This window comes from Phodopus roborovskii, unplaced genomic scaffold, assembly GCF_943737965.1.
Source record: "Phodopus roborovskii unplaced genomic scaffold, PHOROB, whole genome shotgun sequence".
Lineage (NCBI taxonomy): Eukaryota > Metazoa > Chordata > Mammalia > Rodentia > Cricetidae > Phodopus > Phodopus roborovskii.
Window position 1 is genome coordinate 48,866,292 of NW_026126517.1, and position 14,605 is coordinate 48,880,896.

Genomic DNA, 14,605 nt, shown 5'->3' on the forward strand with positions numbered 1-14,605 from the left:
GCACTCAGGTGGAAACAGGAGAGCCACAAGTTCAAGGTCATCCTCAGCTACATAGGAAGCTGAGGCCAGCCTGGGTTCTGCTATTTTGCTTCCAGGCCCATCTTTCCTTTTGGAATCCCTTTCCTTCACCCCTTTTTCATATTCACATCATGTTCCTTGATTTTGTGGGTTGGTTGGTTGTTTGTTGGAGACAGGGTTTCTTTGTATTATTTTGGAGCCTGACTGGAACTCACTCTGTAGACCAGGCTGGCCTTGAACTCACAGAGGTTCACCTGCTTCTGCCTTCCGAGTGCTGGGATTAAAGGAGTGTACCACTACCACCCAGCTAATATGGTGATATTTTTATGTGTTCAAATGCTTAATTATTTTTGTGCTGCCCACAATGGCTTCAGACCCTTCAATCAAGTGATAGTCCTGTTTGGGCCCCTCCTCTCAGGTTCCCTCCTCAGTGGCTGGGATGCAAACATCTTGCACTCTGTCTATCTCCCAATGACATCCTTTACTTTCCTTGTTGAAACCCTTACTGGATGTTACTGGAGTTTCCTACTTAAGCATCTGTCTTACAAGTAAGTTCTGGGGGCCAGGAGCAATTTAACCTATTTCATTGTTGCATCCTATGTGCCTAAAAGTGCCTTACTCATTGAAAGCATCCTCAGGTGATGAATATACAGTCTGTCTACACCCCGAGACTTGGCTGCTGAAGTGGAGAACACTGAAGGTGGGTGCTCCACCTGGATCATACCAACCATCAGCAGTCACTGTGTTGTTTCCTAATATAGTTCACATATTCTCCCCCCCCCAAAGGTTTATGTGTGGGAAGTTTGGCCCACACATATTGATGTGTGATGGTATTGAAAGATGGTAGCTCCTTAAGAGCTAGTTTCTGAAGGAAGATGATAACCTGGCTTTTTCTGGGGTGTGGTGATATCTTGCTTGTACAAATAAAGCCTGTCTGAAGGTCAGAGATTGGAGCTTGCCACTAGCTAACTATAGAGGTCTGGAGGTATTTCTGTTCACCCCAGATGAGAGGAAAATATAGAATCTGTTCAGGTCCGGCTTGGTGAAGCCAGTGAGTTTATTGGGGTTACTTACAGAAGCATGGATGGTTCCAGGAGGTCTACCCGCAGAAGGCTCCTTGGACATTGACCGCACTGTGATTCAGTCCCAGCACATTGTAAATAATGGGCCAACAACATTATATCAAATACAGAGTTTCTATGTATTATTTGGGGCTGGCGCGGTGGTGGGACCAGACCCGGCGGCGGGTGGAAAAACCGTACTTGTTACACATTGGAGGGGTGACGGGCGGGCAGTGGGTGGGACAGCTGGAGTTTGTGGTGGGAGGCCACCAGGATGGACAGCTACATGGGCAGAAGCTGAACTCAGGCTTGCCAGCATTTGCTTGTCTTGGATATGGGATTCTGAAAGCACAAGGGGCAGACCCAAAGGCCAGTGTAGAGAACTCTGAGCCACCTTTGAATGGGTTTGGCTAATAATCTCACCCCCCCCCCCCCATCAAAATCCAAACTGCTCAAAGGAAACCCTGGGTATCTCGAAGAGGCCGCTGGGAGGCAGCAAAGGTTCACAGGATGCTCCTGATCCTGCCGGTCTTAGTAGGTTATGGCACCCCATAATTTCCCTCATACTGTGTATTAACTGTCCTAACAGTGTTTTAGGAATCCAGGCTGACTATAATCAGAATTATACCTTGTTCGTTTAGACCCCGCTGGCCATTGCCTCCCAGAATGGTGTTAATTTTTTCCTTCCTTTATTCTTACTTTATTTTTCTTGCTGTCACGTCCAGGAACCCTGGCAGGCAATACCCAGGTTGTCACCAGCGAGGATACACAGCCAGAAAAAGGCTTTTAGGACAGATCTCCGGAGTCACCAGGGCACGCCTCCTCTGCCCTAGATCCTCCAGCAGTTTGACCTTTTTGTGAATGGCACTTTGGGTCTCAAAACGAAAACCACTCCCTGTGGTTCCCGCACCTTCCTCAACAGGGCAAGAGGACCTGTTTCAGGCCAGGCGAGGGAGCGGTTGTTTCTGTGGCTGGGGGCCTGTGGGCAGGTGACAGAAGGAGGAGGTGGAGGCCGCGCAGGGCCCGCCCCCGCCGCGCTTTCCTACACGGGAAGTGATGTGGGGCCGGACGGAAAAAAAAAAACCGCCAACCACCCTAAAAAGGCCAGTCGCTTGGGGTCCCAAGCTCCGTTTGGAAGGCAGTCCGAAGAGACTGACCATCACCAGGACGCAATACCGGACCTAGCACTGCAGGGGCGCAACACTCGGGGACAGCACAGAGACAGAGCACCAAACCAGGTGAGCGCAGTGCGTCTTGGGCACTGAAGGTTGAGGGCGATCGAGCTGTCCCTGGGGCGACCAGGGGACAGCAAATCTTTGGACGGGATGCTGGTCCCGTTAAGCTACAGGGGTTAGGGTCCAAGGTTACCCCAAGTGAAATGTAGGTGCCAGAGTCCCCATAAGGAGGTGAGAGTAAAGTCCACTCCACCTCCCTCCTGTTCCCTCATTTCGGTTTTCACTTTAAAGTCTTGAGAGCCCCGCTGCTTGCAGGCGACTAAGGGCTCTCCCTTTTCCTGTCATTCAGAGAACCCAGCCGTTCAGCCAGGTTTTAGAGTCACCCTACCGGGAGGTAGAATTAATACGATGACACATTTTGGTCACTTTGCCAAGGCCGGGTCTCCAGTAGCTGGGTACCGATTTTGAAATCCAGGTCTGAAGTGTAGAAGATCTTAAAAGACACTTCAGCAGCCTCCTGGCCTTTGCACCCTGCGGTTCCCTGGAGTGTCCTCCACAGGCTTCCTTTATAAGCCCCAAGAGCTAACAGCTGTTCTGAGTTAGCTGTTCAACCCAGCTACCTGAGTGAGGCAGGAGGCATTTAAAATCATTTCTTTACAGCTTTCTGGAGAGCGAAAAGAGCACGGGAAAGGTAATCCTGCATCTGGGAGGTGGACAGAGAAAAAGATTCAGGGTTCAAGGTCAGACTCTGCTACATAGAGAACTTGAAGCCAGCCTGGGTTACATGAGACCTGTCTCCAAAAAAATAAATAACATCAGCAAAAGGAAGGGAGGGAGGAAGGAGGAAAGGAAAGGGGGGGGGGGGGAGCATACAGCAATGCTAAACACACCTGAGTGGAATTGCTTTCTGTATTTTCTCTTGGCCTCCCTATCTTCCCTCACTTTCCATAATCTGTCATATTTGTTTATTTCTGACATATTTGTGGGGGGTTGTGAATGTGTGTGGATGGAGGCCCATACATGTGCATGTGGATGACAGAAGTCCATGTTGAGTGTCTTCCTCCATTACTAGCCACTATATATGTAATTAAATATAATATTTATATTATATATTTGTGTTAAATATAAAATGTATCAAATTGACATATAGTAAATATATTTATACTATGATAATGATAATTGAATATTAGATTAAATATATTAATTAAATTTGATTTTTGTTTTTGAGATGGGGTCTTACTGTGTAGACCAGGCTGATCTTGAACTCATAGAGAGCTGCATGCTTCTGCCTCCAGAGTCCTAGGATCAAAGGTCTGACCACCTTACTTTTGTTGAACCAGGTTTCTCATGGAACCTGGAGCTCCTTGTCTGGATTGATTGGCTAGAGAGTCTCAGGGACTCTCCTCTCCCTCCCCAAGTCTTAGAGTCACACACCCGCACCTTCATGCCCAGTGTGGATTCTGGGGACTCTGCCCACTGAGCTGTCTCCCCAGCCATTGTTTTGGTTTTGCTTTTATGAGGCAAGGCCTCACTGCTACACCCAGGCTGGCCTTGAACTGGTGACAGTCCTGCTCCGGCCATGCCCAGCAAGTTGTTTGTCTGAGATCATGAAGACTTGTGCTTATGACTTTTTTTTGTACACCCAGAATTCTTATAGTTTTACTGCTCCATTTCATTCTTTGATTGATTAAATTTAAGTTAATTTTGTGTGTGGTGTGGGGTAGGGGCTGGCATGGCTTTGGGACCAGGCTGGCGGGAAAGTTTTGTAATGGGACATCCAACTTTATCTCCTCAAATGTGGATATTGGATATTCACTTTTGCCAACAGTGTTTGTTGACAAGACTGTTTTGACCCTTTGAATGAGACTGGTACCTCCGTTGAAAATAGATCAAACATAAAGGTGGAGTTTGTGTTTGGATTTGTAGTCTTCTACATACCATGTGCCCATTGTTACAGTGGTGGCACCCTGTCTCGGAGTTTTGAAGTTAGGGCATGAGCGGACTCCAGCTTTGCCCTTCTTTTTGGTAGTTGCCTTTGGCTGTGCAGAATCCCATGTATCTCTGTGTGGAATTTAAGGTCAGCTTCTCAGTTTTATTGCCTTGGCTTTAGAACAAATGTAGGTAATTTGAAGTGGGCAGCAATCTTTGGGAAGCAGACTTTTAACTTCCTTTTGCCTTCCCTATCTTGGTGGATAGATACTTCACTCCTGTAGAAGCTCACACTAAACCCTGGGATTGCCCTCAACTCTCTTCATCCTTTCATGCCCCTTGCCCAACCTGAGCAAATGTTATTGAGTTTACCTTAGTATAACTATTTTTGTTGTTGTTATTACAAACTTTTGAAGTGGATAGAGAAATGGCTCCGCAGTTTAGAGCACATACTGCTCTTCCCAAAGACCCAAGTTTGATTCCCAGTGCCACATCAGGCAGCTCACAACTGCTTCTAACCCCAGTTTCAGAGACTCAAATGCCCTCTCATGCACAAAACCTAAATACACCCCCCCATACACACACATACACACATGCATACAAGTAATTAAAAATAAATAGATAAACTTTATAATTGTTACTGAATCAGATAGGTTAGTGGCTAAGAGGCTTGCTGCTTTTGCAGAGGAACTGGATTTGGTTCCCAGTACCCACATGCAACCCACTAACTGTCAGTAATTCCAATTCCAAGGGACCTGATGCCAACTTCTGACCTCCGCAAGCCCTGCACTCATGTGCTGCATGTACATACATGCAAGCGAAACACATACACATGAAATAAAATCTTTAAAAATATTACATTTGTTTAGCATTTGTGCATGATATGATGCGTATGGAGAACAACTTGTAGGAGTTGGCTATCTCCTTCCACCATGTGAGTCCTAGGAATTTAGCTCAGTTTATACAGCTTGGAGGTGATCACAGAGCTGTACTGCCTACAACTTTTTTTGGGGTGTGTGTGTAATTGAAACAAGGCTCCACTATGTATCCCAGGATAGTGTGGAACCCAGTGTATAGCCCAGGCCTCAGCCTCCTGAGCTCTGGGATTACAGATGTGCCCATGATCACATCTGATACAGTAACCATTTCTCTACTGTTTTCTGCCCATTCCTACTATGCTCTCTAGCTGTATTGCTGCCAAAGCCTCTTAAAGCATTTCTAACCTTGTTATCACCTCTCTATAATCTTCCCTCAACACAGAGGTCACTGGTATACACACACATATGAATGTACATATACATTTAGTCTGCTCAGAATTCTCCTTTTATCCCAAAATGAAAAATTTCTCGTTGAGTGAGGTAGTGGCACATGCCTTTAATCCCAGCACTCTGGAGGCAGAGGCAGGTAGATCTCTGTGAGTTCAAGGTCAGTCTATTCAACAGAGTGAGTTTCAGGACAGTCAGGCTACACAGAGAAATCCTGTCTCAAAAAAAATCCTTATTATTAAGCTCTCAAACCATATGTGCTAACCCTGGAGGGTGGCAGAGTGCTGGCTGAGCAAGGACAAAACCTGAGTTCCATCCCCAGCCCTATACAAGTCTTGAATTTAGGCTGTGGAGGCAGGAGGACCAGAAGTTCAAGGTTATCCTTGGCTACCTAGGGAGTTCCAGGCCAACCTGCAGATCTCACAAAGGATGGAAGGCTGAGTAGTAGGCCTGTATATTTCTCACCATTGTTTCCACCACTCCACACTCTCTTGTGATGGTGGTAGCAGGCATCCCTCTGCGCTGGCACTGGGGAAACTGGGCAGAACGGTTTAGTAGTTGCTTTCCTGTCTTCTGACCTTTTATGTTAGTCTAGGGCAAGAGTGGAGTTCTTGGAAATTTAAGGAAATGGAAATTAATTTCTTCATTAATATTTTGCACTGTAACGAATGGATCCTTCTTGGATTTTAACAAATGCCACCTGGTGGCATTTAATTATGTAACTACTTGCAGTTGTCAACCATTTTTCTGTGTGTTGGCCCATTTCCATGACTCTTCCATTCCTGGGGCTTGAACCCAGGGCCCAGCACATGCTAGGCAAGTGCTCTCCGTTCCCTGAGCCACGCTCTCAGGCCATCCATGACTGGATCCTAACAGCCTGGAGACAGGGCACCACTCTGGCTCACTCTGAGCCTTATTTTATAAGGAGTCAGAGGCAAAACCAAGAGCAAGGCTGTGTCTGACTGTGCACTTGAGTTACTAGGTAAAACTCCAGGACTGTCTACAAGTGGTTCTCACTGAGCCTTCCTAATGTTGCAACCCTTAAATACAGTTCTTCATATTATGGTAATCCCCAACCTTAACATTATTCTCATTTCTACTCCATAACTATAATCTTGCTACTGTTACAAATAGTAATGCAAACATCTGTGTTTTCTGCTGCTCTTAGATGATTCCTGTGAAAGGGTTGTTTGACGCCCCCCCACACACACATCAAAGGGTCCCACCCCACAGATTGAGAACCACTGATCTAGTCTATATTTTTCTTTTTCTATATATTGTTTTAATTTTATGTGCATTGTTTTGCCTATATGTATGCCTGTATGAGGAAATCAGATCTTGGAGTTAGCAGACAGTTGATAACTGCCATATGGGTGCTGGGAATTGAATCCATGTCCTCTGGAAGAGCAGTCAGTCATCTTAACCACTGAGCCATCTCTCACTTTTCTTAGCAAGCATCTTGTTATAGACAACCGTATCCTACTGCTGCCCACTGCCTCCCACTGAATGGGGCTTCCCACTCAGTGAGGAATTGTGAGACTTCCCAGTGAGAATTGAATTAATTCAGCCTATAAAATATGGTAACTAATTTTATGTATCTTATGTTAGGAATTACTTTAACACAGTATGGGGGTATTTATGCACACACACACAATTCATTTCCTGAATACATTAGACTTGAAAGACAGAACAGGACTTGCAGGTTAAAGTCTGAGCCCCTGAGAAGAAAGCCCTCTTGCCAGTGTTAAGGTCTGATTGGTTCTTGAGGAAGCAGCTCCTCCCTTCATGAATTCCTTCTCCCTGCCTCACGAGATTTGCTTGGACTATGTTCCTCCACCTGGTAATCAGGAAATTTGAGTTGATGATCTGGCTTCCCTTAAACTGATTATCCTGAGAGCAGACACTGGAAGCCAAGATAAAAGGTTTAAGTGAGCTTGATGTACGGGGGTGAGGGACAGGAATGGTGAGCATCTAGCTTGCTGGGACCTTCCAGAGTAGGGACTCAGGGGCATGCCCATCATTTTTCTTGTATGATTGGGGTTCAACAATACTGAAAGAGATGGGGATCTCCTTCCTCCTTTCTTCCCCTCCCTCCCTTTCTTTTCTCTATCCCTTCCTCTTTCTCCTTCCCTACTGTTGAATCTTGTATATACCAGGTTAGCCTGGAACTCACAGTTTAGCTGAGGATGCCCTTGAACTTCTGATTGTCTGCCTTCTGCTAGGATTATGAGTGTGTGTTTCCATGCCCGTATGAAATTCTAATTTGAGGATGAGGTTCCAGTTTTACCAAATAAAAATGATTAACTTTTTCTTTCTTTAATGTTTTTTTCCTTTGAGTCAGGGTCTTGCAATGTAGCAAGCTAACTCTTAATTTCCCTGACTCAGACACTTGATTGCAGTGTACACCATCACATCTCATTCTGAAATACAAATGTGAACAGTTCCTGCTTGTACACAGGAAATGCATATTAAAATCCAAAGAATGGCTGAGTTATGGCTTGCTGGCTATGTGTCTCCTCTAGTCTTTGGTATTTAAGGAGATCCCCATCTGGAGAAGCTAAGTCCACCCATGTTACATAGACTCAAGGGTAAGAGCTAGATCCAGGACCAGTGGTGACACAGTATCCCTCTCAGGGTGACACTTGCTGCTCTTCCAGAGGACCTGGGTTTGGGTCCCAGCACCCACATTATGGCTCACAGCCATCCATAATTCCATCCACAGCAGATCCAACACCCTCTTCTGACCTCCTCAGGTACCAGGTGTGCATGTGGTATAAATCCAGTGCACTCATACACATAAAGTAAATTGTAAATATTTCAAAGAAAATCTGTAGCTCCAGTTCCAGGGAATCCAGTACCCTTCTCACTTCCACAGGCACAGACATACAGACACACACATACAAGAAGAACCCCATGCAGATAAAGAAAAAAAATCTAAAATTTTATAAAGAAAAAAGAAAGGCAACCCTGAAAATGGACGTGTTTTGTCTGCCACTTGGAAAACCACATTTCAGGGCCCCTGATCTTTTTTCACAACCTGGATGGTTAATTCATATTAAGCCTTACCAGCTGCCAGGTCAAAGCATAATAAAATTGGTTGCCAAGAGACAGAAAAGTCTGTTCTATCGTGTTTGCTGCCGTCTGTCCCACCTCACAGGCGGATGGTAGATCTTCTGGGTGTTGCTGTGCACTAATCTACTATGTATTTGTATCACTAGAGGCAAAGACGAGGTATCAATTGCCTGGTTAAACATGGTAGCGTGCTTTAATTCTCGCAGTAGCCTAGCACGGGGAAGTGAGATATACAGCTCCAGTCTGTACAGGCCCATAGATACAAACCTTGCTTGTGGCTGAGGGGCTGCTCAGTATGGGCTTGCCTGGCACTCATGAGCCTCTTTCTGCTCATTTGGGTTGCCTAAAATTTGTGTGTTTGTTTGAGATAGTCTCCTGTAGTTCAAGCTGCCATGAACTTACTGAGTAGCTGAGGATGACCTGCAACTTCGGATCCTCCTGCCTCCCACTCCCAAGTGCTAGGGTTACAGACCTGGGTTTGTGTGGTAGTGGGGGCTGTGTGTCAGGTGAGCATTTAACCAAATGAACTACTTGCAGTGTCCTATGTAAAACATTAAAAATACCACAGTGGAAGACATATGGAAAAATAATTGAAGAATATTAACCCATAGTTGTGGGCAGGGTTTCTTTATTTCTAGCTGTGTGTGTTAATTTTCATTCACATCTCATTTGTTTGTTTGTTGGTTGGTTGGTTTGGAAACAAGGTTTCCCTCTGTAGCACTGGCTGTCCTGAAATTCACTCTGTAAACCAGGCTGGCCTCGAACTCAGAGATCTCTCTACCTCTGCCTCCCAAATGCGGGGATTAAAGGTGTGCACTACCATTGCCTGACTTCCTTCCACAACTTATTTGTACAGTAATGATGGCCAGAATGAGTGCAGCTGTTTGGCAGCCCCTGACAAGAGCCTGAGAGGACCCAGTGCGGCCAAGCAACCTGATGGTTGTTATGAGTTTAGCTTATCTTATTAGAGACCAAGCTAACCCTTCATTAATCCTCTTTGCTCTGTATAAGAGCATAGACTGTGGTGTCTTTTGGTGAACCAACTCATCTCTGGGTCCCAGGGCACATGCTTGAAAGACCCAGCGCTGCCAGGGATCACTGGCATCCTTTCAGTTCTCATGTCGCTGATAACCAGTTATTGGTCATCATACTAGCAGCTTTCAACAGGGGTCATCATCCCCATCCCTGCCAGGGGACTTTAGCCACTGTCTCACGCTCACTCTGTAGCCCAGGGTGTCCCTGAACTCGTGCGCCTCTTGCCTCTGCCTCTGAAGTGCTAGGATTATAGAGACATTTTGTGGTGTCACAAAAATGGACAGTTACTACTGGTGTTTTATGGGTACTGGCCAGAGATGCTGCTAAACAACCAGTGCACAGGGAAACAGTGGATTAGCTTGACCAAAATGTAAACAATGGTGAAGCTGAGAAACTCTGCCTCAAAATCACTGAGCTGCTTTGGCTTGCAGTTTGCTGAGTGAGACATCTCCACTGTGGAAAGTTAACTGTACCTAATTTTGCAAACCTTTCCCTTACCCCAAGTCCCATATGTTAAGAGTGGGGTTAAGGCTCATGTCTATGCTTGTGGTGGTTTGAATAAGAATGGCCCCATTGGCTCATATGTTTGAATTCTTAGTCATCAGGGAGAGGCACTTTTTGAGAAGGATTAGGAGGATTAGGGGGCCTTGTTGGAGTAGGTGTGGCCTTGTTGTAGGAAGTGTCACTGGAGGTGGGCTTTGAGGTTTCAAAAGCCCATGGCAGCCCAGGCTTCCTGTCTCTCTCTCTCTTTCATCCTCTCTGCCTGTGGATCAATACGTCATAACTCTCGGCTACCATGTACCGTGTGTGTCGCCCTGCTCCCCACCATGATAATAATAGACTAAATCTCTGAAACTGTAAGAGGCAGCCCCAGTTAAATGTTTTCCTTTATAAGAGTTGTTATGGTGACAGTGTCTCTTCACAGCAATAGAACATTGACTAAGACAATGCCCATACATACTTCTAATTCCTACAAGGGTTGCTGCTGAGTAGTGGGGTCTGAGAACTCTGCCCTCAGGGACTAATGGCATCCTTGTGGAGAACCAGGTTGACTTCATGAGAAGAGTGGCTAGAGGCTGGACTGAAATGCTTATTTGTGTGACCCCCACAGGGCATGGTGACAAGAACCTGTGCATGCAAGGCACCTCAAGCCCTCAGCACATCCGGGCCTGTGCTTCTTGAATCCCAGCAGACTGCTATAGTTTTTGTGCCACAAGTGCCAAGAAAATGGCAAGGTTGGGCAGTGTCTACCTTGCTTCTGCTCCTGGAAGCTTTTCTGCATTTGAGAGTCAGGAATAGAAAGCCTTCTCCTAACTCTGCAGCTCATTGTGCAGCCCAGATAAAGAAACCTTGTTGGTTACACTGACAGAATTGTGTAACTTTAGATCTGGTTGGAAGAGGCCTTGGAAAGTCATGTGGTTTCCCCTCTGTCTCCCTACATCTGGAGCTAGGCCCCTAGGCTGATTGACAGCCAGGAGGGTTCCAGGAGGAACTTATTGTCATCTCTAGGCTGGTATTTCTTCACCATCACCAGCAGTGAAGTAGACAGTCCAAAACTATGCTGTTTGAGTGCTCAGAGGAAGTGGCATTCATTACTTACTTATGTATCTAGAGAAGGACTACCTGACTGTCCTTGAAATCCCGATATGGCTTTGGATCTCCTGCCTTTACTTCTGTGTATGCTGCAAACTGAACTCAGGGCTCCATGCAAGCTAGGCAAGCACTTTACCAATGAGGCTGGCTTGCCAATCCTGAGAGTGAACTTCAGAAGGAATTGTACTAATCCCTAAGGCATCTTCCTTGAAGCTGTGTGAAATGATAAGTATATCATGGTCTTGATTTACATTAAAGCTGCCAGGGAGAATTCCAGTGTCTATCATGATGGCTCTATTGGTCCTTCATGGAGAGTTTTCTGTCAGCCCATAGAGGACTGTTACGAGTTGTCTCTGCCCGTTTCATGCTGTCTGTGTGTTTCTATCTCCACATCATTAGTTACTATTTGAGATCATTTTATCTGTATGTTTATCTTGCTTTTGGCCTGCTCTTCCTGCTACGGCATGCTCTCTGTGAGCACAGCTCTCTCTCCCTCCCTCCCTCTCTCTCTCTCTCTCTCTCTCTCTCTCTCTCTCTCTCTCTCTCTTTCACTCTGAGCTGCTGTGGCTGACTACCTAGAAAATAACTACAAGATGGTGAGTGCTAACTTAATAATGAACAGGTGAATAAGTAAACAGGTAGCTAGAGAAGCCTGCTTCCTCTTCTACGCTGTAGTTTATTTGATGCTTATGTGTGAGTATCTGCATGTATGTCTGATTACCACAGGTGTAACTGGTGCCCTCAGAGGCTGGGAGAGTGTGTTAGATCTCCTGGATCTGGTGTGAAAGGTGGTTGTGAGTCACATGTGGGTGCTGAGAATCAAACCTAGGACCTCTGTAAGAGCAATAAGTGCTCTTAACCACTGAGACATCTCTATGGCACCTGAACGTTGTTTTAAAAATTAAATCCAGAATATCAGTTTATTAGTACATATAACATGGAACTGTTGTTTTGTTTCTTGTGTGTGTTTTTCCAGACAGGATTTCACTGTGTAGCACTGGCTGTCCTGGAACTCACTCTGTAGAACAGGCTAGCTTTGAACTCACAGAGATCTGTCTGCCTCTCTCTGCCTTCCAAATGCTGGGATTAAAGGCTCGAGCCACCACTGCCCAGCAGAAAATAGAACTATTAAACAGACTAGTTTCCTTTTCCGATTCATATTACTTTTTACCTGCATGAATGTTTAGCCTGTGCCTACAGGAAATCAGAGCAGGCATTGGATTCCCTGAAACTGGAGTTACATATGGTTGTGAGCCACCATGTGGGTGCAGGGAATTGAATTCAGGTCCTCTGTAAGAATAACCAGTGCTCTTAACCACTGAGCCATCGATCCAGCCTCAGCCCCACCTCCTCACCCCCCATCCTCCATTCCCTTTCAAAAACAAATCCTAGTGCAGGTATTTTTCCTAAGCAATGGCAACCACCACCACCACCTCCTCTCCAGGAAGCAAACACAGAAAGAGAAGGCTGCTGTGAGCACTGACTCTATGTAAGGACAGAGAATCAAAACCACCCAGAGCTGCAATGCGGCGGCGGCAAGGAACCAGGAAGGTAGCTTGTCAAGTCACAAGAGGAGTGTCATTTTGTTTCTTTAAATACTCCTTAAGAGACAGCATATTTTGTTTCCTTTGGAGATTGTAATCTGTTAGGCTTGAGGTTAGGCCTGGGTAATCAGTGTTTTTTATTTATTTATCTAATGTGTATTAGTGTTTGGCCTGCTTGTATATATGTATGTGTCATATATACAGTGGCCAAGCCAGGAGGCAGGAAGAGGGCATTGGATTCCCAGACTAGAAGAGTTACCGGGGTCCCCTCACACTGCTGATCTTGGCTATTGCATTTAGTGACTTGTTAAAAAGCCATAGTTTATTAAGCACACCATCAGGCTTGGGTGCTGGAAATGAAACCTAGGTCCTCTGCAAAACAGCAAGTATTCTTAATCACTGAATTGTCTCTCCAGACCTAAGGAATCAGGTTTTCTTTCAAATACTGCCTAGCCTGGTCTGAGACCCGATGATGTGCTCCTGTACTCTGAGGTACTAAACCAAGGCTCAGAGAATGTGAGCCAGGGACATGGAGCCCCAACTCTGCATCATTCAGAAACCAGTAACGGAGATTTTCAGGGCAGAGGCAGCACACACAGCTCAAAGTTGTTGACTCATTACTTTTTATTCTGTTTACTCACAACCTACCAGGCTGGTGTCAAACAGGAAGCCATAGGCACAGCTTTCCTTTCTGGTTCAGTGTCCTGTGAATTAGGTAGTAGACATGAGGCTGTAGAACAAATTCCCCCATAACAGTGAAAAGCCAAGTGTTCTTCTGACCCCAGCAGTATGAACACCACCTGAGAATGTGCTAGAAAGGCAAATTCACAGCCCTACCCAGACCCACTGGATCTGAAGCTGGTAAGCCCAGAGCTAGGGTTTTAAGACTACTCCAGTAATCCCAGTGCCCACAAAGCTGAAGATCCACTGTCTGTGTTCATAGCCCAATCTCCCCTGAGTAAGGCTGACCTTGACTTTTGCAGTTGGTGACTCACTACATGGACGCCCCAGCTTATTAAGCAAGCCATCTGGTTTGCTTAGGAACACTTATTGAAAAGCTGAGCTGTTGTTTTCTTAGAATACTATACAAGGTGAAGAACAGACTAATTCCTGCCCCACATCTGCTCTGAGTGAGGCCCTGGGCTGGGAGTGCTTATTTGCTATTTTGTTCCCATAGCTATCATGCTAGGTAGATACTATGATGTGTTTTACAGATCTGGGATGCAGTAATGATGGAGGTTGAACATGACCTTTACCTACAGACTTCTTACCTAGTCATGGCTCTACATTTGACTATCCATTGTTTTCCTAGTACGGTGGCTCTCAAACCTTATGTAGCACAAGTAAGTCCCTGGCAAGCCAGCAATAAATGGAGATTCTCTAGGTCTCCCTGGAAGGGATCCAGAAGCCCAGGTGAGGCTCAGAGCTTGGGGTTTTCACCAAGTCCCAGAAGAGTCTGCCCATGTACATCAGACCGTACTTGGGAAACCCTGCCTGGAGCTGCCTCCTGCCCCGGCTGGTTGGAACAGACCATGCTCAAAGCTTCTCAGGGGTTTTGTGATACTCTGTTTTGTGGTCCCAGTTCTCCAGTGTTGACTGGAAAGCTAGTGAGAGAAATATGAAAACAAGTAGAAGGCTTTTGTAGCAAAGAGAAGTCTTGGATGCTTCTTTAGCTCAGCTGCCTCTTCGGGGCCTCCAGCCCATGTGTTGGTTTTGAGCAACTTGTGATCTTTTCTGTTCCCCTACCCCCCAACCCCCATTTTGTAACTTTTCCTCTGGCAACTTTCTCCTTGTGTTTGTGGGGTGATCAGATGTGAGCAACTTCCTCCCAGCTGCAGTTAACATGTATGGAATGGTGAATTGCTTCAGCTTTGAGGCCGGAAAAGGATTTCGTGGGCTCAGGGATAAGAGCC

The 14,605-nt window shown here is 45.8% G+C and overlaps 1 protein-coding gene across 1 annotated transcript in view; it reads left to right on the plus strand.

The window, feature by feature from the left end:
* Positions 1-1,847: 1,847 nt before the first annotated feature.
* Rab27a (RAB27A, member RAS oncogene family) overlaps positions 1,848-14,605 on the plus strand; it is a 53,147-nt gene continuing 40,389 nt past the window's right edge. Inside the window, exon 1 of the mRNA XM_051197941.1 lies at positions 1,848-2,317. The gene's annotated coding sequence lies outside the window, so the exon portion shown is untranslated. The remainder of the gene's footprint in view (positions 2,318-14,605) is intronic.